Raw genomic sequence first — 27873 nt, 5'->3', positions numbered from 1 at the left:
TTCCAAATATGGATCAATGCAAATTAAAGCAGTGATGTCTGCCCCAATGTGTACACAAATAGTTACGGCAGTGTGGTGTCACCGTCTCTGCTGAAGGGGACAGCCACTGCACAGGAAGTAAGGTGCCTTACATTGCCTTGTTGTGAAAAAGTATTCTGGGAAACCCAGACAACCTAGCAATGGGACATGTGGGGTAGGACAGGGGGAAAGGAGGTGAGAGGTTCCTGTCACTCCAACATGCAGAGGATTGTCCTGGAGTAGCAGTGAAAGGTTCTGACAAAAAGAACTTGCCACAGAATCATTCGTTGGGTGGGATTAATTAGTTTTATTGCAGCAGTGCTTAAGGAGGACTCAAAGAACGCAGAAGACACTTTGGGCTTGGCTACACTTACAAATTTGCAGCGCTGCAGCAGGGTGTGAAAACACACCCTCTCCAGCGCTGCAAATTGTGGTGCTGCAAAGCGCCAGTGTAGTCAAAGCCCCAGCGCTGGGAGCGCGGCTCCCAGCGCTGTCCATTATTCCCCACAGGGAGGTGGAGTACGGACAGCACGCGCTCTCTCCCAGCGCTGGCGCTTTGACTACACTTAGCGCTTCAAAGCGCTGCCGTGGCAGCGCTTTGAAGTGCTAAGTGTAGCCACAGCCTTTGACAGCCTCATAAAGATATGGGGAAGAAAAATAGCAAACAAGCGGGACAATGGTCATACAGTGAAGCTGCCAAAGAAAAGGACCTCAGTCAGTGCAAAACTGGAGAGGCATTCAACTGCTGTCCATCCCAATTAAAATATTTACATGCATCATTCTAGACAGAATGAAGAAAGTTGTAGATTTATGGGTATGATAACAGGCAGGGCTTAACAGGAGAAATCATGCATAGCTCAAACAGTAACCCTACATATAAAATATCAGTCACACACTATGAATTTCATAGATTTCCAAAAAGCTTTTGTTTGACATAGTGGATAGACGTGTATTATGGAAGTTACTATGCCACTTTGGAATTCCTCCAGAAATGACTCTGATCATTCAGAGTTTCTATGAAAAATATGACATCAAATAATACATAACAGCAAATTGACTAAGCCATTAGAGGTAACCACCAGAGTCAGACAAGGATGTCTTATGTCAACTAAGGGCTTGGCTACACTTGAGAGTTGCAGGGCTGGGAGTTACAGCGCTGGTCGTACAGCTGTGTGGGGAAAGCGCTGGTGTGTGGCCACACTCACAGCTACCAGCGCTGCAGTGTGGCCACATTTGCAGCGCTGTTGGGAGTGATGCATTATGGGCAGCTATCCCAGCGTTCAAGTGGCAGCAACGTGCTTTTCAAAAGACGGGGGTGGGGTGTAGTGTGACAGGGAGCGGGGGGGAGAGAGAGAGAGTGGATTTTTGGAGCCGACACTAGCTCCCTGCCTTGCAAAATCAGAAAATTTTCCCGACCCCTTAGTCTTAACTGCAAACAGCCTGCAGACCAGATAAGCAGCACAGACTCCCTTTCTCCCCCTCCCCCCCCTTTCTCTCGTCAAGCAAACACTCAACCCCTGTGAATGAGGCAGGCAGGGGTTTATCTCATTTGATTGTTCACAGTCAGGTACAGATTGATCACAGCAACAGGAGCTGTGTTTGTTTTTTAGATAAGCAGCTCCGGGAGACCCGAGTTCACAACAAAACAAAGAGAGGCTTCATAACAAAACAAAGAGAGTAATTTAGTTAAAAGCATTCTGGGATATCTCCTAATACCCTGGAGGCCAATAACAGTGCTGGTGTGTGGCCACACCTGACGAGCAGCGCTGCATCACCAGCGTTGCACTCGTTATTCCCCAAGCAGACCAGGTGTTCAGCCAGTGCTGCAGCCAGGGAGTTGCAGCGCTGGATGTGCCTTGCAGGTGTGGACAGTTACTAAGTTGCAGCGCTGGAAAGCCTCCACCAGCACTGCAACTCTCAAGTGTAGCCAAGCCCTAAGTCAAGACCGTCATCCTCTGGTAATGGATGGGGTACTGAGAAAAACAACCACCGAGAGGGATACAATGGACTTTCACAGAGAAGCCAGAAGACCTCGTCTTTGCAGATGACATCAGTGTGATGTCCATACCCACAGAGATAGGCAAGATAAAACAAATGATCTCCAGGCTTATGCACAACAAATAGGGCTGAATCAACACCAAGAAAACAAAAAACATGACAATCAACACAATAAAAATCACCAACAGTACTTACTGGAATTGACATAGATGAGGTCTGTATATTAATTCTGATAGAGTATGGGCCCAAAGAGTCAAAAGTGTTAGCATGACTCTGAAACTGTACAGTTTTAAACAGGGTTCAGGGTTTGGTATATAGAGACATCAGTCTATTCAGAACCGTAGAAACCATACCATTATTTTTTGGTAACTTTTATTAAAGATACAGAAAAAGCAAAACAGTTAAATAATTTGAAACGAAAAATATTAAGTAAGGTTTTCATTTTCTCTTTAGCTGGAGAGAATTTTTAGAAAGAAAACCCTGTGGTCTGACAGTCTCCTAGATGGTATTAAAGATGGTAATAACTGTCCCTTTCTTTTTCCCAAAAAGAAGTTAGCCAAGATGGGCTGAAGCTGACGTTTTTGCTGCTGCTGTTCAAGTCTGATTCTGTTTCCTAGAAGGCAAAACAAGACAAACACACAACAGGGGAAAGAAAAGAACAGCAGAGATAGAAAATGCAGCTTCTGTCTCTAGTGTTGACTCTCACTTGCAACCTTGCTGATCGAAAAAACACAAGCACAGCACAGAGTCTTATCAGCCACTCCCAAGGCAGGCAAACTCGCACCAGCATCTGGCTGTTTAGGGCATTGCTTTTAGCTATCTCTTTGGTCACAGGCTTACTGCAGTGTTGTAAAATATAGTCTTGGCCAATTGAGCTAGATTCTTATTAAAAAGTAGGCAAAAAAGGATAGGAAAAAAGAAATATGGTGGGGAAGGAAAAGAACACACATTGGGCAGGGAGGTTTGTGACAAAGTCTCACATCCTGGGATTTAGCCAGAGCCAGAGAAGATGTCATTGAGGTACCTCTCTCTGACCCAGATTGGTCAGGACATCTTTCAGAATTAGAACAAAGAAGGCGCAGGGCCCAGGAGGATGGCCTGGCAGCCACGATGGTGAACCTTGCTCCTTCCCCTTCTCTTGTTTTTCAGTCATCCAGAATTCACATCTGTCCCAAAAAATTCCCTTCTTAAGGATCTCAAAAGGGAGTGATGGCTGGAACATCCTTAATTATTTCAGCCACCAATTAGGCCTAATTTTCAACACACCAATTTTGGTTCATGGATTTCCAGTCCCCACTTTTCTTGTTTACCAGCCATTATCTTAACACAGTCCTTGAATTATATCAGTAGGCCTTTTCACTTGTACTAATTCAGTTGGTCTCCTCCCTTTTTCACCTTGTTCTTTCAACAGTTATCATAAGTCATTAGACCACAAGAACAGCCATACTGGGTCAGACCAAAGGTCCATCTAGCTCAGTTTCCTGTCTTCCAACAGTGGCCAATGCCAGGTGCCCCAGAGGGAATGAACAGAACAGGTAATCATGAAGTGGTCCATCCCCAGTTGCCCATTCCCAGCTTCTGGCAAACAGAGGCTAGGGACACCATCCCTGTCCACTTTATGAACTTTCACTTTTCACAGCTGAGCTCACAATTAGGGTAAATTTGTAGGTTCAATTATCACAACAGGTCTGACATCACATCTTGGCAGCACTGTAAACAAAACATGTGTAACAGAAAGATATTAGAGCTAGAATAGGAAAAGCCAAACATGCCTTTGCAACCCTAAAGCCAAAATGGAGAAACAGAGCTCTCGTCCTCCAAACTGAAATTGAATATTTAATACCATTGTAAAATCTGTTTTACTACAGGACACTGAAACTTGGAAGTTCATCAAGATTCTATGATCTAAACTCCCAATTTTTATAAACAGCTGCCTTACACAATCCTTAATATCAGACAGTGATGTGGAAGGGCAACATAATTGATTGGTGGGGGGGGGGCTGGGCAGGAATAACGGGATGCAGAGTTCAGCCAACGGAAAGCCAGGGTCTAGAGCCCTGCAGCAACTCCGGGATCCAGTGGGTCTGGCCAGATCCATTCCCATAATCGCAGGAGCAGGTAAAATGTACTTTGTTGTGGATGGTACTGGGTAGACAAAAAACAAAAACCCACCAGACTGCAGTAATTTGCAGGAAAACACTAAATCTCTCATCAGTTTGCCAAATAGAATTTCAGCAATGTAAAGCAAGGGTGTTTGTTTTTGTTTTTTTTTAATAAAGGTTTCAATACTTAAATTTAACCAAGGGACAGAAAGATGTGATATCTATTATAAACAGGAGTTAGTATTTTTACATGGTTTAAGCAAGATTTGTTTTTTTACTAGTAAAATTGTGTCTGAATTCCTTTTATATATTAACAGACTTTTTTTTTTTTTGGTAGCATGAGGGGTTTGCAGGATCCACGGTTTTTGTAGGTGGGAGTGGGATAAACTTGCAAGAAACAATGTGGGGGCGGGTGGGAGTGGATATTGCGGGGTGGGACGGAAGTAGGATTTTAAAAAAATTGGCTTTATCTACAATGGCACTTTCATTGTTAAAACTTTTGTCACTCGGGGGGGAGGGGGGGGAGAAGGGGGACGGGTGTGTGAAAAAACACTCCTGAATGAAAAAAGTTTTAATGATGAAAAGCGCTGGTATGGACAGCGTTTCATCAGCAGGAGCTGTGCTTCCGGTGACGAAGCTACTGCCCCTTGTTGGAGGTGGTTTTATTTTGTCACCAGGAGAGTTCCCAGCGATAAAGAGCAGCTTAAAACGGCGCAGCTACAGCGGCACAGCTGAGCTGTTGTAAAGTGTGCGTAGTCATAGTCCCGCACAGGCCTCTAGCAGGGTCTTCTGGACCATGTGGTGAGGGAGGCACTCAAGCAGCAGGAGAGGGCATGGCTCTGGACTCCGTATGTTTTGACTGGCGATTAGGCTTAATCCTTGCCTTACTGGGTGTTGGGTAACATTCCCAATTAATATAAATATGAATAAATGTTTGTGTCTTTTTCATTTATATTTAGCTGCATATATAAAATTTTAAATAAGTTAAGATACCCAGAAAGCAAAGAAGGATGGATTAATAAAAAAAAGACATCGATTCTTAAAAATACTTTGCAAATCAGGATATTTTACAAAAGCAATACTTACTCTGACATTGCTTGTAATCAGTTACCTTAGTTTAACATCTAATGGCCTCATTTAGAATTCCTTATTCTTAACTTTATTGAAGTTTTGCCTAAGGAATTCCTTTTTCAAAAACCCAGAAATGCTTCTCAATAGCATGATCCAGTCAGAGAATGCTACTAGAGGAAAAGCCATCTGAAATCTACTTCTCACCAGTACAGCGGAAAAAACAGAGCATGGGAAAATGATGAGGAATCTTGGTACTTGAAACTTTTGTTGTTATATAGGGCCTATCACCATAGCATCTGAGCACCTAGAACTCACTATCGTAAGAAACAGTTTCAGAGTACAAAGTTCTGCAAGGATGCAGGATGTAAAAAGAAAAGTGAAGTACAGTACAAGAAGGCTGAGGTTTAAAAAAAAGCTTGTAGCTCAAACAGGAGACAAAAAAAACAAGCAAGAGTCAGTAGAAAGAAAAATCATCAACTTAAACATTACTCAAAACTGAATCTGAATACCTATTACAATAAACAAAACATTTGAAAAAATATTTTTTCAAATATGTTTACTTTGTGTATTTGACAGTAGGTGGTTTAACTATTTTCCCTGCATAAGTTAGTCAGTTTCTTTTATTTACAGCTCAAAAAGTTCAAATACTCATAAAACCACAAAAAATGGAAAAGGGATTTACTAACTGAAATTATTTTCAGAAAATTCAATAAAAGTAACTAGTCTTCAAGCTAGTATCCCTCTAAGAATTGTAATCAGTAGATTTTTGCCATTGTTTCATTTTCTCTCTTTTTGGGCGGGGGGCATATAAATTTATGGATAGCTTTAATTTACCATGGTCTTCTACGGCCTCATAGATAATCATGCATAAGGCCCTACTTGAATTGCGGGATGATTGTCAAAAAATTGCAGCTGAGTTGCAGACAAGAGATGGAAAATTGTGGAAAAGTAATAATGAATCTCATTATTTGCGGTAATAAAGTCCATTATTACTTTTCTGCAATTTTCCATGGTCAGACGCCCAGGGCTCAGAGCGGGGGCTCCCACTGTTGGCAGCCCAGGGCTGAGAGAGAGGTGCCCTGGGGCTCCCACTTTCAAAATTGCAGTGAAAGCCTTATATTGCAGAATCAGCAATATCACAAGTTAAATAAGGCCTTGATTAGTAACTAAAATTTCAACAAGTTACATTCTTTGACAACAATAAATTCTTAGTTGTTGAAATTAAAACCTGGTAGAAGCCTGGTAGAAGTTCAGTGTGGCACAAAGACCCAATCAGAATATTTCTGGATATTTTAAAAATATGTCAACTTGAGATCTAGTCGGTTTCAAAGGACTGAGTTAGAAGTAGTTTCAGATACTATACTTGCCCCTGTAGTGTTTTGTGGTTTTACAAATATTATTTTAAAATGTTTCTCTTTTCCCTATGGCTGTCTGCAAGATCCACACAAAAGGGAAAAATGACTATGCAGCAGAAACAGTGAAACTGGCATACAAACACGCTATTAAATGCAAGGAACAAACCAAGAATTAGAGAAAAAAATGCATTTCCCTACTCTCAGGTATAGGACTCCTAGGAGTTAGCTGTAACAACATTAAGTAAATTTCAGACATATGTGTGATTTCTAAATTTCCAGTGCCCCCTTAACATCCTCACCATGTTTTAGTCTTTCAGAACAGTTAAGTAAAACAGATTGGTTTGTTCCTATTTTCATAATTTTGCAAAGCAATCTCAGAAAAGCCGTTGAAATTGATGGTTCTGTCTGAAAACTTTAACTAAAAAAGCCCCATGTTATCCCACCTGATTCCTCAACTTCAATTCTAGAACCAGAAGAATTCCTTTGTACTGCTGTTCAAACCACATGAAACACTGACAGTGTAATTTATTCTGCAGAACCGTTATAAAGAGTAGGAAAGAACCCAGCTTGAATCTCAGATACCACATTGACTTTGCATGGCTGACAGGTAGAAACTCCATCTTTTGATTCATGTAAACACATTTAATTTGAAAGTCACTGACCCTCAAACATCGGACAAATTATTTTTTTTTTAAATTAACCCGTAGATATTTATGGATGAATGACACCATAGAAAAGCTTGGCATTAATAGGAATACAAATATACTTTTATAGAGCGGAACTAAACTAAGCTATTATGTTCACAATATCTTCAAAGTTAATAGAGTTCATTACAATACAAAACAATACACTTCATTCTTAAGTTATACTTTTGAAAAAGTTAGTAATATTTTTGTTCATGTTAATTTAGTTTATTCATATTCTTTCCCTTGTTAAAATACTATTTGTCCTTTAACTATCACTTGTCTTAAAATGCCTTGCCTACAATACAGAACCACCACATCGGGACACTGAAGTTGACAGTAAAATTTGAGGTATAAACTGGATTTCATTGGATCACATAACTATGTGAGACAGCATTCCTGTTCATGCTCCAAATTGTAGCAATTTTAACCAGGTAAGAGACAACTGTGTTATGACCAAGGCCCTAACAGTTATATTCATTAACAGCCCAAACTGTAGTGGATGAATCAAGGATGAAATTGAAAATACTATTCATTGCAATCATTTAGAATGAAGCTCTGCAAGTTACACAACCCAAAACAAGGCAACAACAAAAACAATGTTTGTTGTTGTTCTAAGAGGAAGATGTGGAATTTTCTTAGACGGCTATGTTACAATAAGCAGGCAAAGCCCAGGCAACAAGCACAGGATAAACAAACAAGGACATAAGATTTTGGATAGTCACTTTCTTGTCTCCCTCAGCCAATGTCTAAACTAATTAGTTCATACTAGAGTGTCTCTCTCTCTAGATGTTATACAGATGTATAAATCACAAATGGACCTCTCTACCTCTCATAGGTTTATGACCAGCTTGAGACAAGTGATTTTTGGTGCAAGGAAGGACGCAGACCAGTGCTTTTTACACTTACCGTTCATTAAAAAATTTCCCAAAATTAACTCATCTGTTAGACTAGCACTCATTCACAGACTAGCTACTGCAGCACTCATACGTACAAGTATCAAGAGCTCAGAAAACGGAACCAAGCAACTTTTCTGCCCTGTTTCCAAGCTACTACCCCAATAGGAATACAAGCTCCACATTTGAAACAAGGAGTCCACGGTTATCATTGCCTATTCAAACCCCTAGGTAAGAGGGGAAGGGATTGAATACCTGAGAGTTTTCAAGCAGAAAGAAATGTAAGAGGTGTCTGAGGGAAAGCCAGAAGACACTTCCCCCCTCCCCCCCGCTTTCCTTGGAGATGTGTAAGGGATGGAAAAAGTGGGGGACGGGAGGACTCTGACCCTTCTCTGTGATTCTGCCCTGCATCACCCCCCAGATAAGCTGAGCTCCACACGCCTTCCTTGCACAATCCCCCCATCTTGGGGAGTAGCTGCCAGGGGAAGGGGAGTGGAGGGCCTGCCTGTTCAGAGTCCCAGCCAGTGTGCAGGACTGGGGGCAAGGCCTCACTCCCCTGCCTGGGATTCAGCGTGGGGATGGGGGAGACGAGAGGGGAGGGAAGGAGGGCACAGCCCTGCCAGGCCTCGCTACTCGATGACTCCCGGGGTGTGTTGGGAGAGACGGGCCGAGATCGCGGCCCCTCCGCTGGGGCCTGGGGGCGGGACGGGGCCAGTCGGAGCTCGCGGCCGCAGGAGTGCTGTCGGGGGGAGGGGGCGGTGCGTAGGCCTGCCCCCGGGAGACCCGGGCACGCCCAGGGGCGCGGAGAGCCACTGGCCCGGGGATCGGGGCCTCCCTACTGCCGGCGGGGCCCGTGTCCCCCGGCGGCCCTAGGGGACAGAGCCCGGGCTGCTAGCACAGGCCAGGGGCGGAGACCCCCCAGCGGGAGCAGACTGAGGAGCCCTGGGGCTCGGGAACTTACCGGAGCGCGGCGCTGGCGAGGCGGCTCGGCGGCGGGTCTCATGCTGGCGGGCGGTCACTGGTGCCCGGTGGGAGGCGGGAGCGGCGAGGCAGGGCGGTCGCGGAGCCACATTTCCGCCCCTTCACAACCTTCCTCGCTACGAGCGCCGGGGACGAAGCCGAGACCACCCGCCCCAACACACCCCCACCCGATACCTCCCGGCTCCCGTACAGCCCCAGCCGCCTCACTTCCGGGCAGGGAGGGGGTCACGCTGCGTGCAGGGATGAGCTCACATCCGGGTTCTCGCGGGGCTGGGCGCTGCCACGTGCTGCGCTGGCGAGGTCTCTCCTCCCCGCGCGCTCCGCCCGCCCCTCTAACGGCTGAATGCGCCTCGCGCCCGCAGGCTCTCAGCCAGGTGTGACGGGCGGGGGCTTTGTCACGAGCCTGGGGGGGGCGTTGCCCTCGGATTGGGGCGGCCTCTGCCCGGTTCCCTTGGCAACGCTGCTAGGGACCCAAGTCGGAGCTGGACATGCCCTGCCAGCCAGACTGCGGGAGAGGGGCCGGCACGACGCGCCTGGTGGCGTCGGCGATTCTCCAGCCCCGGAGCTTTGACACGCCCCCCACATGCCCCGCAACTTAGAGCCCTCACCCGCTATGGCTGAGGCCATGTCCAGACAGCCCCGGCCCCTGCGCCGCTAACATCCTGAGTGGTGGCAGCGCTGCAGCAGGGAGCGTTGTGTCTCGGGGGCACGGACCCAGGGTGGCCGTCCCAGTCAGCTTCCAGCTCAGGGCCACCAGCCTCAGCTCGCTGAGGGGCCGTCCAACAGCCACCAACAGTGGGAACTACTTGTAATGCCCCCTGAGCTTCAGGCCATGCAGGAGGTGACCTGTAACTTGAAGGCTCCTTAGCAAGACCCGGAGGCATCCAGACCTCTCAAAAGCGCCACCTAAGAGAGGGTCATTTTTACACACCATGGTTAGCAAATACCAGAATTAAGGTTACCCCTATGACCTTAGCTCTGCCCCCTTGTGCAGACAACCTTGAGCAATGAGCTCATTCTGTTTTATTGCTGCATGAGTAACTGGAGGATTTGAATGCAAGATCTTCAGCTCCAAAGCACAGGCCTCTGGCTGTTAGCCTTAGGCTGATACCTAACCCAGCTCAAGGGGAATGCTGTCATTTAGAGACATAAAAAGAACAGGAGTACTTGTGGCACCTTGAAGACTAACAAATTTATTATAGCATGAGCTTTCGTGAGCTGCAGCTCACTTCTTCGGATGCATAGAATGGACTTTTTTTTAGAGACATGTTTTAATCCCAGCCCAGGCTTTAATTTGATCAATTTATCACACAGTAAAGGCTGCATGCCTAGTCTACAATAGATCTTTAAAACACATTAGCTAACATCACACCTTTAAATCCTAGTCAAGTTAAGATGGTGAGTAATATGACTTGTGAGCTACACCAAAATATTAACAGCAGACAATAGAAGAGGTGACGCTACAATCCAGAGTCTCCTGGCTGCTAACACAGTGCATCTTCCCTCAAACTACAGGGGGAAGTTCTGTGTCCCCCACCCCATATACATGATATTTTACTTGATATATGGAAAAATGTAACAAGATGGCCAACAATGTCATGCAAGATTTGGGGTCTCTTATTGGTTTTAATGGGATCTTTAGCCAGCAGCAAGAATACAGGACTGTTCTATTTCATCAGGTCCTCACGTGCCCCTGCTAACCACCTTGTGTCCCCTCTCCTCAGAGTTACTCCCCCAAAAGTTTGTACACTTATCCCAAGGGCCTAGACCAGGGGTGGGCAAACCACGGCCCACGGGCCGGATCCGGCCCCTCAGGGCTTTGGATCCGGCCCGTGGGATTGTCCCCCGTGGTGCTGCAGGCCCCACATCGGTCTCAGAAGCGGCCGGCACCACTTCTCTGCAGCCCCCCAGGGGCGGGGGGGCAGAGGGCTCCATGTGTTGCCCTTGCCGCCAGGCACTGCCTCCCGCAGCTCCCATTGGTTGGGAACGGGGAACCATGGCCAATGGGAGCTTTGGAGGAGGTACCTGGAGGCGCGGCAAGGGCAGCGCATGCGGAGCCCTCCACCCCCCCTTCCCCCAGGGGCCACAGCGCTTTCCGGAACGGCACAGCGTGGGGCCAGGGCAGGCGTGCAGGGAGCCTACCCTGGCCCCGGTTCGCACCGCTGCCACCCCAGAGCCGCTTTAGGTAAGTGGCACGGGCCGGAGCCCGAACCCCTCCTGCACCCCGCCCCCCAACTTCCTGTCCTAAGCCCTCTGCCTGCACCTCCCACCCCTCCTGCACCCTTACCCCCTGCCCTGAGCCCCCTCTCGCACTCGGCACCCCTCCTGCACGCCAACCCCCTTCCGAGCTCCCTCATATGCCCTGCACCCCTCCTCTGCCCCAATCCCTTGACCTGAGCCCCTTCCTGCACACCACACCCCCTCCCACATCCCATACTCCCTCTTGCACCCCAACCCCCACCCCGGCCCTGCATACAATTTCCCCACCCAGATGTGGCCCTCGGCCCAAAAAGTTTGCCCACCCCTGGCCTAGACCGTACTGCAGGCCATCTCAGTGCTTAAAATACTGTCTCATGGCATCAAGATGCAGTCATGCTCCATTGGGATATTTTCACATACATAGTCAAATCTGTAGTCTAGGCTTCTGCCTCATCTAGAAGATGTTTTACATCAACTGTTTTGTTTCAATTAGGTTTAAATTTGATCATCAAACACAATTTTTTAACCAAAGCTCTCAAGTGGATAAGGAACAGATTTCTTGCTACTAATATATGATTTGCAGGATTAGGGTGTAGGTGGCTGTCATTCTTTACCCCATAGCTATCTGCATTTCAGAGGTGAAACTATACTAATTATATATTGTAACATTCCTTGGGAGCCTGTTTGGTGAAAGGCAATATCTAAAAAGGTAATATTACCAGTATAAAGAGTTGTTGCTATAACAATATTTTTCACATTCTGTTGCTAGATTTTATAAACCATAAAAGTCTCAGCCAAGTTTTAAAGTGGTTGTTTCATCGCCTCTTTCTCAAGCAAATTTATTTTAAGAGTTATCTTACAAGTGGAGAACCCATGTTGAAGGCCCATTTAGTCAGGGTGTATGTGGCATCATATATTTATGCCTGTTTCTGTAATTTTCACTCCATGCATCTGAAGAAGTGGGCTTTTTTTACCCACGAAAGCTTATGCCCTAATAAATCTGTTAGTCTTTAAGGTGTCACTGGACTCCTCGCTGTTTTTGTGGATACAGACTAACACGGCTACCCCTCTGATACCATCTGCACAGAATTATTCATTTACTCAGGAGCTTTTCTGGGGCACTGGTTGCCATAAATATCTGAGTTCTTCACAAATACTTTATCCCCATATATCAGAATGGAATTGTGAAGAAAAACTCCTTAACGGATGTCGAACTGAGGCACACAAATGAAAGCCTAAACTTGTGAAAGTGTCTACTAAGTTTAGGTGTCTAATGTGAGACACCTATGGCATTTTTCAGAATACTTAGCATTTTATATATTCAAGTCACTGTACAGACATTAAATAATGAATCCTCCCAACACCTCTGAGGGCTTGGCTACACTTACAAATTTGCAGCGCTGCAGCAGGGTGTGAAAACACACCCTCTGCAGCGCTGCAAATTGCGGCGCTACAAAGCGCCAGTGTAGTCAAAGCCCCAGCGCTGGGAGCCGCGCTCCCAGCGCTGTCCGTTATTCCCCACAGGGAGGTGGAGTACGGACAGCGCTGGGAGAGTTTTCTCCCAGCGCTGGCGCTTTGACTACACTTAGCGCTTTGAAATGCAAGTATAGCCAAAGCCTGAGTAGTAGGTGGTTAAGTATTAGTACTACCATTTTATAGATGGGAAAATGGAGGGAGAAGGGTGAAGTGATTTGCCTAAGGCCATCTAATTAGTCAGTGACAGAAACAGATGTAGAACTCAGGACCACCTGACTCCCAATTTCACATCCACTTTTCCAGACCACACTGTCTTACTGCAAGAAAAGCCACCGCTGCCTTCAATTGCAGCTACCTGGGGGCCACTGATTAAGGCATTTCCCAACTTTCCATGCTTGACTATACAACCTGAACAGTTTTCTTTTAAACAGTTTGTGTAATTTTCTAAGGTTTCTTCCTAAAAGGAAAGAGGGAAAAGTTCTGTTGTAATGCACGAGTTATTAGTTTGCACATAAGTTGCATTCAAATGCTGGAACTTCACCACTATAGAGAAATGTACCACTAGAGCTAATATAGCAACAACATTAGCTAGCAGCAGGAATAAGCAGCTCTCCTTATGGCCCAGCCACTAAAGGATGATGACTGACACATTGGAACAAAGGATTACAGGGTAACTTATGTATATACCTCCCGTCCCTTCCAGTTTTGTTTGTTTCTCGCTGGTTGTGTCTTAAATTATACAGCAAGTTCTTTGAAGCAGGGGTCATATCTTCTTACTGTACACGTATGGACAGTGCTTAACAATGGAGCCATAATCCTCATTGGGGACTTTGGCTACTACAACAAATAACATGCATTCTTCAGCAATTCCACACCCTTCCCCCGCTTCCTCCCCCAAAATTTTTTTACACGTGGTCTTTTGCTCCCCACAACATTTCTCTAATGGAGATGTACTCTGCTGCCTTCCATCCCAAAATTGCACACGGTCTTTCCTGTCACCACCCCTTGAAGTCTCACATACCTTCTTTTCCCCTCTCCCCTACATCCTATCAAACAGATACTCAAACACATGCAAGTACCCCCAGAATCCACTCACAGCTCAGCTATCCATGCAGCTGTGCTCTGTCATCCTCCTGCCCGTGCTCTCTCTACTCTCCCGCTCCTTTAGCACTCCTTGTGCTATTAGCTGTTGGGAGGCAGGGACAGAGAATCTGTTGCAGGACACTCCTGCAATATTTTGCATCCTCTTCCGCCTACAGGCTCTAAGCTAGGGCAGGAAAACAGAAAATGGTTTGGTTGAGGGAACATGGTGATAAGCAGTAGGGCAACATGTTTTGAGGGTCAGGGAAGATACTAATTCCCCAGAAAGAGGAGCTAGAGCTTGGGGAGCATTACCAGAAAATTAGATTTGTGGGGAAGTTGTCTTATGACTCCCATCCCACCCCTCTTGTGTTTTGGGGCTATGGTTCCATGTGGTTATTTAGGAAAATGCTAGGGAGGATGCTTAGCATAGGCTCCAGGGGGAGATTCCCTGGGGATGGAGCATGCTCTGTGCAGTTGGAATACTCAGTTTTTAGCAGCATAGTGCAGACTACAAATGGCAATATTTGGCATCTTAAAGTTATAACTCAGCAAAGTAGGAACAAATTCACAGAACTAGGCCATGGCACTCCTTGATCGCAGTGTTATCACTCTGCCAAATTTCAAATTGTTGCTGCAAACCATGGAGGTATTTCCAAAACAAAAACAAACAAACAAGCCACAAAAACAAATAGTGGGGAAATTTTTCATAATGAAAAGTGGCAGGCAGTCTAAATACAGGGGGTCAATACCACTCCCCCTAGATAAAATTAAAAGTAAGACTGCAAATCAGAACTATCAGAAGAAGATTTAGGAAAAGAATCTCCTGGTGGAAGTCACTTGGGTCAGAATAAATTCCTGATTCTGGTAGGGAAGCCTAGAAAATTCCTCTAGTGGACAGGAGAGAAGGTCTGTTGTTGGTCCTATAGACTCACTTCAACTTTCTCCTGTAGTTAAAGAGTGAGAAAGCCACATTTCAGTTTTACATTTATTGTGATATCTATATCCTTCTAGTCCTAAAGAAAATGGAAATCAAGAGCTGATATTTTTAAAGGTGGGGAAAAAAAAAACCCCAATAATACTCTTTGTTTCAGAGCACACTTAGGGAGACTTCATATACCAGAAAGGAACAGTAAAAAGAGTGAAAGCTTTATTTAGTTTGCAGTTAAAAGACTTGACGCTGGAGCCCAAGTAAACAGAGCACATACTCATATACTCTGCAAATTCAAACTTCATATTCATCACACTACAAGTGACAAGAGATACTGGCTATAGCTATGAACAGTTTAAAGTCTGAGTCACATTCAGCCAAGAAAGCAAATGCAAAACTACCACAACAAAGCCTGAGTCTTTTGTTGTGGCCACACAAGCTTCACAATTTACATGTCTAGAATTATGTTTAGACCTTCATCTTATGAACGGCTTAGTGGCATCACAAATAGCATTGATGACATCTCATTAAACAAAGATCATATTGCCAGCTTTCATGTTGTACTCCAAAGTCATGTTTAGGGGAGACCAAAAATCCCCACATACATCTCACCCCAGAGAAAAAGATATGTATTTCAGCAGTAGGTTATTTTGGACATTGTGACTTCTGTCATGTTGCCCCTTGAAATGGTTGTCTTTTTAGCCCTAAGCAATATCCATAAGTGTGGTTGTAGCAAAGTTGCTGTTCCAGCACACTCCCAGTGGCTGGATGTAACCTTGCATCATCTGTACCTCAGTTTCCCTTCTGTTCTTCAGCCTAGTCTAGCCATAGGCATGGTCTGACCCTCTGATCAAATCACCCTCAAGAGTCTGACCCCTTCTGTGGCCACAGAGTCCTTTAATAAGCCCAACAAAAATAGAAGGCCATTAAATCTTCAGCCCTTGTTGGGGTCAGCTGGCCAGCCCTCTCCCTCACAAGAGGATCCTCATCTCTAATGCAGTGTTCTCACATCTCTCTAGTCCTCAGCTCTCACTCTGCTGACCACCCACTCTCCCTTTCAGGCAAGCCTCAGGTGCACCCCACCTCTATCATCACCTCTATCCTGTGGTTCCTGTGCCTCACTCCACCCAGTGTCCTGGATTGGCCTATTTCTCCACCTTGCCAGGGAATCAGGAAGGCCATCACCCTTCAGTGGCTTTGATCTTTCCTCAGCCTTCAGGGTCATCTGAGGAGTAGACCTCTGCTTTTCTGCCCTTCCAGCCAGCCCCTTCACAGGCAGCAGACACTCACTACATCCTCTCCTCTATGTCTCCTTCTCTACTGACCTCCTCTCTCCTCTGTTAAATCCATCCTCCACCTGACTACCCCCTCCCTCGGTGCAATCAGCAAAGTGACTAGCACTTTCAAGCTCCCTTAACCCTTTCAAGACTTGTGTTAGGTGGAAACACCCCCACATAGCACTTATTTCAGGAGGGATTCTTTCTACCTTCTCATCAATAAGCCCCTCATTCACCTTATCTTGAACTGCTATACCATGTCTTGGCTAACTTTGGGCCCAGTCCTGAGAGACACAGCATCTCACAGGACTGGGCTCAAATTGTAAATTCTTTGGATTAGAAAAAGATTACTTTGTAAAGTACAGTTTAAATGTAAAACACTATACCCATGATTTTTAATAAACCATATAAATACTTAAAGCAAAGTATTTCCCTTTTAACAGATGTCTAAATTGTGCCTGCCAAATATACCAGCAGATAACTGTATGTGCATTAGTTTGTGCAAATGTGCATTTACACATGCAGTTATCCTTTTTGCATGAGGTACTTACACATGCAGTTACCTGTTTGTGTCCAATTCTGCATATTTTGCATAAAAAATAGGCCCCTATTTTTTGAAGTTTTGCCCTTCAGTGCTTCTGAATTCAGCACCTTCACCTCAATCTGGTCTGTATTTCCGGTGTGAAATTTCTGCAGTAGCTGTGGCTTGGGTTGCAAGTATTCTGAGCTCAGGGGAAAAGAGCATTTAAATAGCATTCTATTCAGCTTACAGATACATAATATAAGTTTATTAATGAACAGAAACAAATTTGTATAACCCGGGGACAATAAAAAGTGCTATAGGAATATCTATGAGGTGTTTAGTGCAATGCTTTCTGAGCTCTAAAGGGCAGATATGGTATTGCTACAGAAGTTTGCCCTTATAAACAAAATTGGGAAGTTTAGAGAATATCTGAATCCCTACTCATTTTCAACTCTAATAATGATATACAATATTTTATACTGTATAGAAAAAAAACTGTAATAATATCTTGCATCACTATCAAAAAGGACACCAATAAAGTTGCTGAATCCAAGTATACAAATATTAAATGATTGTATGGTGTTGACTAATGCAGTTATGTTTGGTATATAAAGTTGTGAGGAAGTGTTCTATGTTAAGACAATGCCGAGTTCTGTTAAAAGTTCCCGAGTGTTTTGATTTAGGTATCTGACAGAAGAATATGTTGTCACAGACTAAAATTACTACTTTAAAAAGACATAGGGTACATTTTAAAAAACACTGAAGTGATTTAGGATCTCAAGTTACCAAAGTACTTTTGAAAGTTTTATCTATAAGTAGTTTATTTTGAGCTGAAGTTTTAAGAATGAAATTCAGCCCGTGTGGAAGGCCACCACAAGTCCTATGCACTAATTTAGTCCCACATAAACCCATAAAACAAATTCACATCCATGGAGAGGGTCTAATCTTAAAGAAATGTCTTCAGGATTCAAAATATCTATTTTTAAGTAAATACACTAATGTGTTGTTGAAATTAATTGTTAAATAGGGCAAACATTTCAAGGAGTCAATAAACTTAAAATTTCATGTGGAAAATCTTAGAATGCTGCTATGAAGTCATAAACTATGAAAATATCTCCCTAGTGTTTGATGCCTATCATAGACTGTTACTGCCACTAGTCCAGATTTAATATCTTTCTTACAGCTCAATGTTGTTGTAAGTTCTCTTTAATAAGAGGTATCCCACTGCTGATGTTTTCTTGTAATTTTTGTCCTCTTGGTGACAAGCATTTTAAATCTTGTGACATACTGTGATTCATAATTCTGGTAGTTTCCTTTAACTCTGGAGTTTGATAGATCAGAATGTGAACATTCAGATTCCTAGAGCAGCAGCATTAACTCAAATAGCTCAGAGGAATAATTTAATATAAGTAGAATGCATCATTCAGTACTGTATATGCCATCTAGATAGAAAGTTTAAAACTAGTGGTCAGGAGAAATATATTAAAACAGACACTGGCCTCTTGAGTCAGACTCTGCTCACAGATATCAAATATAATGGTCTGATAGCTGCTGTTTGCCCCATGAATCATTCTATAATACTGTAATTGGACGAATGCTATATTTGATATTTTAGATATTTTATCTTCAACTGCTACACCAAATTTACATAACATAAATGCTAATTGGTGAGGAAAATTAAACAGTAAACTCTCATTCATGTTATGTTCAGATAAGGTAAAAAACACATTTTTATCAAAGGTGAAAATTAATTTTCTGAAGTAATTTATTGACACTGTTGTGTGTTGTTTTTTTCTGGACAAAAGGAAACCATGACTCTAATAGTTGCAGATTATATGCAGATTTCTCCCGTTATTTATTTTAGTGCTAGAATTACTAAGATTTCCATATTTAAGTCCATAAAAAGCCCTGGGTTCTTAAAATTCAAAGATAAATCATTTTTCTTGTTTTAACTGATTTCTGTCTTGATATTCTTGCAACATTTTTCACTAAATACTAGGAATTTAGGGTCTGAACTTCTCTCTTGACAGTTTTGCACCTGAGCTACTCCACTGATTTCAAGAGTTAGACCTGATTTACATCTGTGTAAAGGAGAGAAAATCAAGCCTGCTGGTTCTACAGTCGTCACAACTTTAAAAAACCGAGGTTGACCATAAAACAATAATGGTTACACGTTATTTTGTTCAAATAAATTACTTATAAATAATAGTTCAGTAGCATAAGCTGGTTATGGGTGCCAGATTGATATCTTTGTCCATGAAAATGGTACTGAATTCTGATGAGTTAATTCATGGTCTATACTCAGCTATTTATAACTTCAGATAAACTAGAGAAACAATGCCAAGATATGATTTCAGGTATGCATTGAAGAAATATATTGTAGCCCTTTTGAACAAGAGGGTATTGCAAAATGAATTTTCGTATCATTTCAGCAAAGATTAATAGTTTGAACCTGTGTACACTAGACCTATCCAGTTACAATAAAGGATGAGTTTCAATGATTCTGCTCAGTATGTGTATTAAAAATATTTCAGATCAAAATGACTTTATAGGCCACTCTAGCCTCTTTCCCCTACATTATCAAAGTGGTATACTGTGATTTAGTCACTCTGCTGCTAGTGATGTTAATAGGCTAAATCACCACACTTTGCTTGGAGAATGTACAAGACATCTTAGTGCTGTGGCTGAGCCTTCTCAACACCATGACAGTCTTACAAAGAAGAATAAGTACTAGCCTTCATCATGTTTACAGTTTAAAAGAATCATCCTAATAGGAAACTGGGTTCAGAGATATCATTGACTGCTGAATTAAATCTAAATAACTCACAGATAGTCAGATTTAAGTATGAAAATCCTTTGTAACTCACTACATTAAGCCTGGATATTCCAGCATATGTGATCCTGTATGCAAGATCACGCACTATCTGTGGGGGTTAGAGCAGGGGTCGGCAACCTTTCAGAAGTGCTGTGCCGAGTCTTCATTTATTCACTCTAATTTAAGGTTTTGCGTGCCAGTAACAGATTTTAATGTTTTTAGAAGGTCTCTTTCTATAAGTCTATAGTATATAACTAAACTATTGTATGGAAATTAAATAAGGTTTTTAAAATGTTTAAGAAGCTTCATTTAAAATTAAATTAAAATGCAGAGCCCCCCGGACTGATGGCCAGGACCCAGGCAGTGTGAGTGCCACTGAAAATCAGCTCACGTGCCGCCTTCGGCACCTGTGCCATAGGTTGCCTATCCCTGGGCTAGAGTATGATTGTACCTACTATATTTGGTAAGGCGAACTTAAAGAATGATTCACATCTGCGTTGTTGTTTGATTACTTACAGAGTTCAGATCTCACAGGTAACTAGCCCCAGAGGAGAATGTAAATTAAAGAGCAGTGTGGCTCTACCTGTAGTACAATGAGTAGACCTGAAGAAAGAGGGTTGGAATGGAAGTTTCAGAAGAGACCTAGTTTGGTGTTACATCAGAGGCACAGAACTGTAGGTAGGGATGCAGCTGCTCTCGCTCTCTCTTTAACCGTAGAGCCTTAGCACAAACACCTGCCATTCAACATACTTAATAGAGATCTCTTCCCTGCAACTCAGCCTGCTGTATTACTTAGTACAGGGATAGGCAACCTATGGCACGGGTGCCGAAGGTGGCACGTGAGCTGATTTTCAGTGGCACTCACATTGCCTGGGTCCTGGCCACCAGTACGGGGGGCACTGCATTTTAATTTAATTTTAAATGAAGCTTCTTAAACATTTTAAAAGCCTTATTTACTTTACATACAACAATAGTTTAGTTATATATTGTAGACTTATAGAAAGAGACCTTCTAAAAACATTAAAATGTATGACTGGCACGAGAAACCTTAAATTAGAGTGAATAAATGAAGATTCGGCACACCACCTCTGAAAGGTTGCCGATCCCTGACTTAGTACAAGGAAACCTCCCCTGGTTCCTTACCCCAGCTTGGGGGCGCCCTGCTATCACAGTACTCCCCTCCTCCTTGGCTGGTGAGGTGAAGACCCAATAGGCAAGGGAACCTGAAGTGGGAGCAGCTGGCGGATCTGATGCCTTGCTGAGGAGTTTCTGGGGCTCCAAGCCTTTCCAGCTAGTAGGTGGAGCAGCAACTGCTGGGAGAAGTGAGGTCCCAATCAGGAGTCCTGCATCCCTTTCTTTCTTTAATGGACAATCTGTCCCCCTGCTGGTTCTGCCTTCCCTCCGGGATGGAAAAGGAAGAGAGAAATCCCTTGATGCTTCCCCTTCTTCTCTAGGACAAGAATGGAAGACAGACTGCACAGATACACATACACACCCCTTGGGGTCCCGTTGGGGATGTGGAGACAGATGAATGATACAGAACAGAGTGTGATGGAGTGGGAATTTTATGTAATATTTTGTATGAATACTGCAGTGCCTCAATTTCCCCCATATGCTACATGTTGACCAGCTGGACAACAAAGGACTGTCCCAGGAACTGCAGCAAAGAGGACACATAGGAAGACAGAGCCAAAGCAAAGGGTGGACACCACTTGGCTGTGGCTCTGGGTAACCAGAATAGCCCAGGCTGTAACTTTCTTTTCTGTGCTAACTAAGGAATTTCAACTTTGTGTTTCAGACATTGAATAAGTCCTTCTGTTTTTACAGCACTGGCTGAGAGTCACTGCAGATGCTGAAGGTGGGGGTGCTTTGCTCCCTTTGGTGTACAGGTTTATCTCAGATGTCCAAGTCAGGTGGACTTGCTGAAGGGAGCTCACGGTGTGACGCAGAGGTACTGAAGGCTCCAAAGTTTGGTCCCAGGCAGTGAAGCCAACTGGCTTACCCTAGTGAAAGAGTGAGACCCGAAGGGACCGTTCCAGACCTGCAGATCCATGACACAGAATTTGTATAAAATCTACTGAAACGTCCTAATCTTCTAACATGCAGAAAATCCCATCAGATAATTCAAAACTTTCTGGGAAAGGACCCCTTGGATTTTTTAAAGAGACATACATGTTCTCTAACTTAGTCACTTGTATGTGGTAGTATTTATGGAAACAGGAGTGGGAAATGTGCCTGTATGTAACTAGACACAGGACACACATACACTTTTGCTTGCTTGACATTGAGTCTGCTTGGGAACACAAACTCTTTTTGGATATAATTATTCTCTTTTCTTTCTAAGGGTATGTCTACACACGGATAAAAAACCCGTGGCCGGCCTGGCTCAGCTGATTCGGGCTCACGGAGTTCAGGCTCTAGGACTGAAAAATTGCTGTGTAGATGTTCGGGCTCAGGCTTTATTTCGAGCTCTGGGACCCTTAAGGGTGGCAGGTTCTAGAGCTCAGGCTTGGGCTGCCCAGCAATTTTTAGCCCCACAGCCCAAGTACCAGGATCCCAAGTCAGCTGACCCAGGCCAGCCACGGCCATGCCGAGGGCCTTTTATCCCTGTGTAGATGTCCCCTAGGTGCTCAGATACCATGGTAATGGGCCCGGATTAAAAACCCAGGTAAGATAGTCCCCATTTTCTTCCATTTGCTCTGCCTCTGTTTACCACAAGATGCCACATCACTGAGACCTGTGAAAACAAAACTGGCACACTCCCCCTCCTCCTTTAACCACTAATTAGCCAATTTCCTATTGGTGGGAATGTGGTTTACCAATTCCCTTTTATAGGTGCAGCACTTACAACTGAACATAAACTCTTATATCACTGTTAAACAAAGCTGCATATTTACATCGCTTAAAGTCTACAATATGTTTGAGGGTTTTAATTAAAAAAAGAACCTCATGTTTAGGTGAGTTGTTTATGCCTCGAAAAGGTGTACAGGGCAGATACTCTACTATTTTTTTCTGCTTACACGGTGACTAAAGATGGCCATAGGTATTTTTGTGAACATTTGTTTTAAAAAAAAATGTTCTCTGGCAGAGACCTTCAGCTTAGAGTGAGTTTTTATGATCAGTTATAAAAATCTGAAACTAGGCATTTATATTAAAAAGACTGTCAGGCCCTTCACTCTGTCAGTGATAGCAGGTGCCATCACAGTTTGCTGTCTCCCAGGAGAATCCTTCTCTTTGTTGCTTCTATGATTACATTGCCTGACCCAGGAATTTCATTTCAGCTATATGATCAGTTCGATATGTATCCCACACTCCACAAGTGCCAACTTACGAGGAGGGATTTTTAAATGAATTTTATAAAATAACTTTAAAAAATTAAAACATAGGTTAATTTGCAGAGACAATGGTGGGCCCCATATGGTTTACAGTAGTTTCTTACTGCTTGTGATAATCTTTTGTTGTGTAATGAATAACAGACTCAGATAAAGTTGTTGAGTAAATATGTGTTTGATAAAAAATTATTTCTCTTTCTCTCAAAGAGATCCTGAAAAGTAGTTTCGACTTAAAATTAGGTTTTATAATATTTTACTATAAATAATAAATAGTATTAGAATTTAATGTCAAGAAAAACAGATTTTGTTAGACTTTAAATCTTTCCCTGAAGTATTTGAAACCCAAACATTGATACATGGGGCTAGCCAGGATGTCAAGCTGACTAGTGTATTTTTGTTGTATAAGCCTAATGAAGTATAAAAAGTAAACAACAGCCAGCAAAAATAGCAAAGAGGAAATTACGGCCCTGATCCTGCAGTTGGATCCACACTGGTGAATGCTTGCTCTCATAGGGAGCCCCAGCTAAGAGCTACATGCAGATACAAAGGTCCATCCACACAGATCCAATTGCAGATCTGAGGCTTTAGACCTGCACAGACTATTCTCATTGTGCAAAGCTGCATAAAGTGGCATAAAGTGGCATCACAACGAACAGTAAAAGCAACACGTGGGAGTCACTGGCCAGTCTTCACATGGGCTTGAGAAGTACACCATATCACATTCAGTCCAGTCAGCCACTTTCTTGAACCTTGCTCAATCCCCTGCAAAACTTGTTTCAGCAATCTTCCCCTGCTCATCTCATCCACATGTCCTGCAAACTCAAGGTTTGTACTTCTGATCGTCTTGATGATATGAAGTATCACTCCATGGTTATGCTGTAAATTCAAGTGACTATCTCTTCACTAGTCATGTGTGACATATAGCTAACACCCCGCAATCACCTGTAGTATTTCAATGCAACAGCAGAATGCCTCTTACTCTCCTGGTTCTTTAGCGTTCATGTCTTGCATTCGTATAGCAAGATACTGAAGACAAGAGACTGAAGCAATTTCATTTCACACTTCATAGCAATACCCTTGCTTCTCCAAATGTGGCTGAGCATCACTAGAGCAACAGTTGCAAGTCCAAATCTCTGTCAGATCTCTAAGCAAAGATTTAGGCCTTGATTATATAAATACTTAAGCATATGCTTAACTTCATGGCAATGACAACGAAATACTAACATGCATAATGCCATGGTAAGCACGTGTTTAAGCCTGATCAAGAGCTAACATATTACGTTCTTTCAGTTTCAATACTCTGTGCTGGTATTATTAACAAAGATGAGGAAGTTAGTTAAAAGAAAATTTACATTGATCCTGATAGTGTCCTTTTAGAGCAAGTGGAGTTTGGATAAAATTCCTTTAATCACTCCTGTTTCTCTCCAACCCTAAAATTAAGATGCTTATGCTATTGTGTAAAGAACCGAATTGTCATTTGACCCTGAAAGCAGTCTTGAAAACAAAGTGTTATCTCAAAGTCATTGACAGCCATAAATGAAATTTTAAAAAGATGCATTCAAATTGTACAGTGAAAGAGTAGGCTTGTAATCCAAAACATCTATTTGGTATAACAAGGTGTAAGATATTAGAAGACAATAACAGTGGGTTGAAAATAAAGAGATGGAAAGGAAGCAATAGTCACAGACACATAGTGTAGCTTGAGGCAATCCAAGGTTCTTTGAGTCATGTCCCGCTAATGATAATTTTAAGGACACTACTGAATATGATCAGTGTGTTTTGAGAGGCAAGGCATAGATCAGCAATGATACCTGGCAGAAAAGAAACTGAGATGAATTGGCACAAGAGAAAGCTTTAGTTCAGTTAATCAAAGTGTCTGTTTAAAATACTCTTGATTTGTGGCTTTGGTATCTGGCTGTTGTAGACATCTGCTTTTATTTTTCAGCCAATAGTCTATGAAAGAATAAATAGTTTGGTAGTGTCTGGAGCGATAGTCAAGATCACTGGTTTTAACACTTTGATCACCCTCTCTTTGTTGGCCAATTGGGGACATTATCAACCATTAGGGACATTAATTTCTCTGACTTGTTTTTTTCAATATGGTTTCTCTGCAACTGCTCTCAAGGAGTTAAGGGCAGGTGGTCAGAGTGTATCAACAGAAAAATCACATCAACCAGCCTGTAGTTTAAAGGGACTGTTATTTCCCAATTTGCCTGTCTGCCATTCTGGCAACGTTAATCTATGGTTGTAAATTTTGATGGGTATGGTGAGTCCCATAAAAATGTGGACCCAGCCCCTAGTTCTCACTTCTGGCCTAAAGAAAGGTGCGTTTTTGATGAGTATGCATAGACTTTAAGACCAGAAGGGGCCATGTGATCATCTAGTTTGACCTGCATAAAACAGTCCATAGAATTTCACCAAGTAATAATACTTAACTCTTATATAGCACTTTTCATTACTAGATTTCAAAGTGCTTCACAATCTTTAGTGAGTTTATCTCCACTACCCCCTTGTGAGTAGGGAACTATTATCCCCATTTTACAGAGGAGGAACAGAGAGACTAAGTGACTTGCTTAGAATCACACAGGAATCTGTGGCAGAGCAGACAAGAAGTAAATCTAAGTCTACCAAGTGCTAGGCTAGTGCCCTAGCCACTGAACCAGTAATATCTGCATCAACATGACTAACTTCTGGTTGAGTTAGCGCGCATCTTTTAGCAGGTACTCCACTGTTGGCATAGAGACTTCAGGTGATGGAAAAGCCTCTGACGAATGACCAACTCCCAGAATTTCCTGCAAAGATGTGCCTTCCTGAAGACCTGTCTTCATCTTTGTGATAATCTCAGCACTGATGCTCAGAGAACAGAGTAAATCCCTGGCTGTGTTTGGGAAGGTGAAACATTCACTGAAACTGAAGACCAAAGGCAGAGAGGCTTCATTCAGGCTACACTTCCCCATTGCACAAGTGCACACACATTATACATCTTCACTAGGAATGTTCTCAGGGTTATGCATGTGATCAGGTGAAAAAGACAGGTCCTTTATACAAATTTCATTTTTTCCTTGACTGGAAAAAATAAGCCCCCACCTCTGAGTTGGTGAACACAAGGGTCAACACAATCCAATTTCACTTTTTATACCCTATTATAGCCAGCTGCTTTTCTGCCATTAGATTCTATAGCCTCGCCCAACTGAGGTCCTAATCTCTCCATTTGACAACCCAGGAAACATCTCTGATTTCCTTCCTTCAGTCCAGGGAAGGAGTTTAACTCTTGACCTCCAAACCTTGAAAGAGGTTGTGGAAGTTCCAACACACTGTCCATTAAACATCATCAATAGAATGCCTTTAGGGAGGATAAATTGCCACATCTGAACCAGTCTAGGCTGACCAAACTTCTAACAAGCAGGCTTTCTCCAAAGCCAGCTTAAAATAACCATAATTTCCAATGCCAGTTTATATTAACTAGTCCCATCATTAACCATGTGGTCTCTGACCTAGGCAAGAGGAAGAATTATCAAATGGATTTTAAACCCTAGTTAGCTATCCATGTTTCTAGAGCAACATTTCTCCCTCTAGACATCCTCCTGTTCTCTGAGGAGCAAGCCTTCATAGGAACTATGATTATGCCCAAAGAGTAAAGGAAGGTGTTAATGTGCTGCCAGAAGGACATCAGCTGGAAACAGAGGGATATAAGCCTTATCTCAGAAGTATATGCACCACTCCTCAGGCTCTTTCACCTCAAGTTAAAGGTTTGGCTATTTTCTCTTCAAATGCACAGGATCACACAATAGCAAATTGAAAGCTGAGAGCAATTAGTGTGTGATGTTCTCTCAGCAGGGGCAGATGTTTCTACCTGTGAAAAGACTATGGTTCAAGGGCGCTGTGTTTTTGTTGATTTATTTAAAAAGACAATTCTATCAAAATATCTACTTGAAATAACAAGTATTACTAATCACGGTACTTTGCATTTAAATAGCGCCTTTCATCAGAGGATCTCAGAGTGTTTTACAACCATTGAAAAATATGCTATTCTCTGTGTGGGAAAGTTTAGCAAAATACCCTGGAATGCAGCCATCCCACAGTAGCAAATGCTGGAGAAAAAGAGAACACAATGAGAGCTAAGGTTTGTGCACCTATTTTTGTACAGATGAGGGACTTTCTAGAAGATTTGACCTCATGCCATTAGAAAACACACACAGGCCCTGAAAGGTTGCCTGGTGCAGCATGGGACAGATCTGGAAGGATAAATTTGAGCCAGTGTAGCTCATACAGCAGCATTGTGTAGTGAGACATGCTGGTTAACACCACGCTTAGCACTAGGCCTTGACTTCCTTGCTAAAAAAAACCCCTGTATTTTTTTACTTTGGCAAAACTAATGCATGCGAGCTACCTCAAGTGACAAAACAGTGAAGAAAAGGCACTCTAGTCTTACTGTGAGGTAAATTTTGTGAGATCAGTTCTGAATCCCTGCCACAAGGTAAACACCAGACTTGTAGCACTGACCTCACCAAGTTTGCCTCATGGTAAGATTAAAATGCCTCCTATTCACTGTGTTTTTTGATCTTGGGGTAGCTCATGTGTATTAATTATCCCAAGGTAAAATAATACATCTTTTTAGCAGTGAAGACAAGGGCTTACTCAGAACAAGTGCAATCATAAGAATTGTGCATGTTGTGTGCCACTGCAAACTTTTGTGTCTGGATGCATGATGTATTAGAGGCAAGCTAGGAGAGGGAATAGTGCTGGCAGTGCCAAAATGTTGCAGTGTAGAGAAGGCTTAAACTGGCAGTGAAGGAGAGCAGCAACTGTGCAGCATTTACTCTTCTTTACCTTACACACTGTGGAAAGTCCTTCATGGGGGTGGGCTTTCCCACGCTGAGTGGGCAGGACAGGAGTTGGAGAGGGAGCCAGAGAGCAGCTGCTGGACATGGCGTGCGCTTTTTGGGTGTCGGATAATTTCCACACAGAATTTAATCCAGGATTTAATGTTGGTTCAGCCAGCAGTAGCTCCCTCATGCTGTTACACTCCAAAGGGGAATTCTGCAGCAGCTACTGGAAGACACCACATAAGAAAAAAGCCCAGGCAGTTGCATGGAAGCACTTGGCTTCTATGATGATGATTCTGACTCCTGAATG

General features: G+C 43.1%; 1 protein-coding gene across 5 annotated transcripts in view; it reads right to left on the bottom strand.

Moving 5' to 3' along the window:
• Window positions 1-16646, bottom strand: part of SPOPL (speckle type BTB/POZ protein like) — a 62619-nt gene extending 45973 nt beyond the window's left edge. Inside the window, exon 1 of one of the 5 annotated variants that reach the window (XM_045032953.1) lies at window positions 16631-16646. The gene's annotated coding sequence lies outside the window, so the exon portion shown is untranslated. Of the gene's footprint in view, window positions 1-9084; window positions 9385-16115; window positions 16132-16630 lie in introns of those variants that run through there. The other 4 variants (XM_045032954.1, XM_045032955.1, XM_045032952.1 and 1 more) reach the window with 4 other exon arrangements.
• Window positions 16647-27873: the final 11227 nt, after the last annotated feature.

This window comes from Mauremys mutica, chromosome 10 (assembly GCF_020497125.1).
Source record: "Mauremys mutica isolate MM-2020 ecotype Southern chromosome 10, ASM2049712v1, whole genome shotgun sequence".
Classification (NCBI taxonomy): Eukaryota; Metazoa; Chordata; order Testudines; family Geoemydidae; genus Mauremys; species Mauremys mutica.
The sequence above is the reverse complement of the archived record's forward strand: the minus strand, read 5'-3'. Positions and strand labels throughout refer to the sequence as shown.